Source organism: Solanum lycopersicum, chromosome 11 (assembly GCF_036512215.1).
Source record: "Solanum lycopersicum chromosome 11, SLM_r2.1".
In the NCBI taxonomy this organism is placed as follows: domain Eukaryota; kingdom Viridiplantae; phylum Streptophyta; class Magnoliopsida; order Solanales; family Solanaceae; genus Solanum; species Solanum lycopersicum.
In genome coordinates this window covers 41,198,541-41,203,256 of record NC_090810.1, presented here as the reverse complement: position 1 = coordinate 41,203,256, position 4,716 = coordinate 41,198,541, and the positions used below count along the sequence as shown (strand labels likewise).

General features: G+C 31.3%; 1 long non-coding RNA gene across 1 annotated transcript; it reads right to left on the bottom strand.

Moving 5' to 3' along the window:
• Positions 1 to 1,511: 1,511 nt before the first annotated feature.
• Positions 1,512 to 4,473, bottom strand: LOC109118950 (uncharacterized). Its single transcript, XR_002026126.1, has 2 exons — positions 4,329 to 4,473; positions 1,512 to 1,808 (listed from the first exon to the last, which is right to left on the bottom strand). It is a non-coding gene; the product is annotated as an uncharacterized lncRNA (long non-coding RNA).
• Positions 4,474 to 4,716: the final 243 nt, after the last annotated feature.

Here is a 4,716-nt window from a genome sequence, read left to right as displayed (position 1 = left end):
AACAACCTATTCAACTCATTATTTAAAAAATCCAAATCAATTCCCAAAGTTAATCCTCTCCCAAAATTGTCTTAGTAAAACTCAAAGAATATAAAGAAGTAGAAGAAGAAGAAGAAGAAGAAGAAGAAGAAGAAGAAGAAGAAGAAGAAGAAGAGGAAGAAGAACAAGAAGAAGAAGAAGAAGAAGAAGAAGAAGAAGAAGAAGTAGAAGAAGAAGCTAGGGTTGAGGAAGGAAGGTTTTCACACAAAATTCATAGGGCTTTCTTACCAAGGTATGGTAGTCTTCCATCTATGGATATCTTTCATCCATGGAGTCCCTTCAAAATCCCAATTTCAAAGATAGAAATCCCCAAAAGTTAGGTTTGATGTTCATGTCATGGGTTCCTTTCAAAAAAGATCCTACTTGAATTAAGTTATATTAAGTACAAATTGAATATTTCATATGGTTTTTATGATGAATCCCAAATAACCCATGAAATTCCCAATTATAATATTCAATGTGGGTCTTTGTGAATGAAAGAAGAATGTTATTTAATTAAGCATGTAGTGATTAGGGTTACTTGTATTCCGATGATATATATGTCTAATGTATTGAATTCTAGATGCGTAGATTTGATATGAGCTTTGAACCTTGAAGGGGTAAAGTCTGAGAATTATGCATGTTTTTATGGAATCAATCTAAAAGTTATAGGAACACTGTCAGAGTGAAGTTCCTATATGATGTAGTTGTTGTGTTGTTAAAAAAATATTCTCATATACAACGTATACATGAATATGATATGATATGAAAGGTTTTCTCACAATATGAATATTTTAAGGTTGGAAGGCTTTCTCGCCTATTGAATCTATATGTAGATATGGACATTGAAAGATTATTCTCACATATGATCGAATGAGCTATCTTAATTAGTCAAGTTACGACCTAATCTGTAATTTTTGGGAATTAATGTTTAGCATTAATTCGCTATTGATTATGAGATTGATGATTTTACACTAGTTGAGTTTTGCTTCCAAATTGGATCGTTTTACACTAGTTAGGTCCAGGTCCCAAAGTATGTCTGATGAGATGAAGACATTTTACCCATGTTGAGTTCGGGATGTAGTAGTGATCTCCTTATCTTATAAACAATATGCCCCCATAGGTTATTTAGCTAGTGTATCAACCTAATCGAAAAGTATGATTCTACCTTAGGTAAGTAGGACACCCCTTTTCAGTCTGGGTAACACCGGAGAACCATATATATCTCACATGGTATCATGTCGGTTAAGGCTTATTCCCATAATAAAAAGAACAAGAATATGAATTATGAAACATATTAATCAAGAAATCTTTATATGAGTTCTCAAGGATTTTAAGATGATGTTAACTATGTTTATGACATGTTTTCCCACTCTCTTTATGATGATGTTTTTTTATGACAGGAGATTACCCTGTAGAAGTAACACGATGTACTTGATCTCTCTCAGGTCTTATACATATTCTTAGCATTCATTCATTGCATTTTCATAAAATTAGTAGAAAATTTAAAACTTTTTCATACCTTAGTAAAAGACTACAACATCACTTCACTTAAAAACCATTAGCACATAGTTAGGATACTAGTCTCGGCTTGCAATCTTAGACACGATTCCAATAGAATAGGGACATGTCCCTTAACAATAAAAGAGAATATTTCTATAATATTACATGAACTTAATTTGAACTTTTTACATGAAGGTCCTTGAATCATTAAGGACACACTTGAACTAGGGAACAGTAATCCAAGCTCTTCATTTTAGGAAAAATACTTTAGTCATCACCACCTACACCTTGTGTAAAAAGATGAAAAAGAACGATATTAGTACAAGAATGCACTGAGTATGATAATCATGCAAAAACATGATTTTGAAGAGGACATTTAATTATAAACCATGTATCATATCTATTTAGTGAACACCATAAGCATTTGATACAATAAGCATAATATAGATCATCATACATTATATTAGACATGGATACCATTCACAACCACCCATAAAGTCATTTATCAAATTAAGTCACATTCAATATCTCCAATACATTACATTTCGTTTTTAACTTGACTCCTTACCTCAAACAACCCTTTAGTAATACTTAGTATTGCATGAATAGTATCCCATTCCACCATACATACCAAACTATCTCCTTAAGGTCACCAAGGTGAACATTCATACAACCTACATCAATTCAAGCATATACATATATAAGCACACATGCATATCGTAGATACAACCTTCACATAAGAACTATCACCTAAGACTGCTCCAGGTCACACTAGTGCAACGTGCAAGTATTTTACCATAATACTATTCACACCAAGTGTTTCTATAAAGTCACCTTAGACTAGGCACATCATCTTCAACAAGTCATAACTTATGCTTTGAACATTAGACATAAGACCAACATACTTGATAGACCTCATATAAGAACTCATTTATTTATTACATAATAACCCATTTGGTCTTTATACACATATCAAGACAACATACAATCCAATACTATAAATATCACCATAATGAAATAATAGTTAAGGTTGCACATTCAGAGTTCATTTCATCAATACGAAGTAAGACCATTACAAATAACCCCAATCTAATTCTACTAGTGAAATGTGTATGTGAAGCCCCATAACCTCAAACATAACAAGTAAACTAACAAGGATATCACAAGTATTGTCATTTACTTGATACATCTTCATGACAAGTATAGTAAATATCATGCATACTAACTAAGACTATCATCATGCACATCAAATGAGACTACATCTTGCATATTAGTTATAACAACTATGTTAATACCATAATGTCATACATAATATATATACATGCATAATATATATATATATATATATATATATATATATATATATATATATATATATATATATATATATATATATATATATATATATATATATATATATATATATATATATATATATATATATTTGTTCCACCCCTTGAGAATATCGGGTGAACCGACCTTCATTTTGGGAAAGCACACCTCTCATTGTCAAGTTCACTCGGTGCGAAGCTAACTTCCCTTTTTGAAGATCCTTTAAGTCTTTATTAAACATTTGTTCGTAAGACAGGCCTTAGGGTCTTAACCCCTTTTATAACATGTACATAGATTATAGGTTATATGATTAGAATATCCTTTCTTCAAAATCAACATAATGTGAGAATGTCTTTTCACATAATCCTAACATTCATAACATAGTCTAGCTTAGAATACAATTGAGTAATTCTTTCGAGAGACTCTCTTTCACTAGAATATCATTAACCTTATTCATTTATATATTTATAGTCGTGTTTATGCATACACTTTTCATGCATAATAATATATAAAGGTTCATATGATAATTATTCTTTCAATTAACAACAAAAACATATCATACTCATGGTTATGCATGGAGTGTATGTGTGCGCGCATATAGTTTCTTATGATCACATAAAAACAACCAAAATTTTTATTGAACAAACCTCCCTTTAAACGGTCACAACACATCTATAATACCTCGAAGTCATGAAGACCTCACAAATATAGATCATTTACGGACTGTGAACCACACACTAACATTTCATGATAGGAGAAAAGAGCATATTCTATATTTGAATTGGAAACTCCTAACATTAATAAGATCACACATTCATATAGGGTAATATAGGTGGGGTCATTCTACAATAAATTTATTGCAATCAAGCATGTAGACCATACCTTACCCTAACATCAATACACCTAAATCATGATACTAAAATTAAGAACAACACACATAAACTTTATAGTCATGATCATTGCAATAGCAATTCACTTTACTTCGATTGCCCTCAAGGCCATGATCACAACATGAATCGGTAGACAAGAAGTAAACACCGCCACCATAATTAGACAAACCATACAATGTCAATTCAGACACTATAGACTAGAAGGTAGGAAAATTTAATTCTCCAATGCATGATAATCGTAGAACAATAAAATTCATAATCAATAAATAAATATAGTGATTGTGTTCAACAATATACCACAATATAAGCAATAATTCCATTAACATCTAATCTAGATCACAAAATCGACGTTATAGACTAAATTTAGAGATTAATGAGATCATAACTTCTTCAAGGAATTGAATTAAAAATCAAATCTAAAACCTTGATCAAACATCAATTTACCATTACAATGAATGAAAACCATTTGACACTCAACCCATGTTTAGATTGGAAAGTGGAGAATTCGATCATAGAAACACATTGGAAAATCTTTGATAGAACTCCTTGGATGAAATGTTATCCAAGGATCAAGGGTTACGATACCTTATTGATTGAAGACCCATCAATTTGGAGAATAAGTTGTTAAAAATCCATCTTCTAGCTTGAGGTTTACTTTTTGCCTCCGATGGAGTTTTAAGAGAATTTTGGAACAGAAGAGGGTTTCGGATTTTTGATTTCTCAGTGGGTAATTGTGTTTTGATATATGAATGGTGGTAAAAATTACATTAAAACCATTTATAACAAACCCCAAAAGTACCACCCACATTAATTGTACCTTTTTAAATAAGTCAAACGTACCTTTAATTTTTGGAATTATTGCCGAGGAACAAGTCCGTGTTGAGGAGCTATTCTCCACAAGATTTCTTGTATTAAATTTTGGGACAGTAGAGTCCGTGATGCGAACCAATACTTTTTTCCTATGGTGAACCTA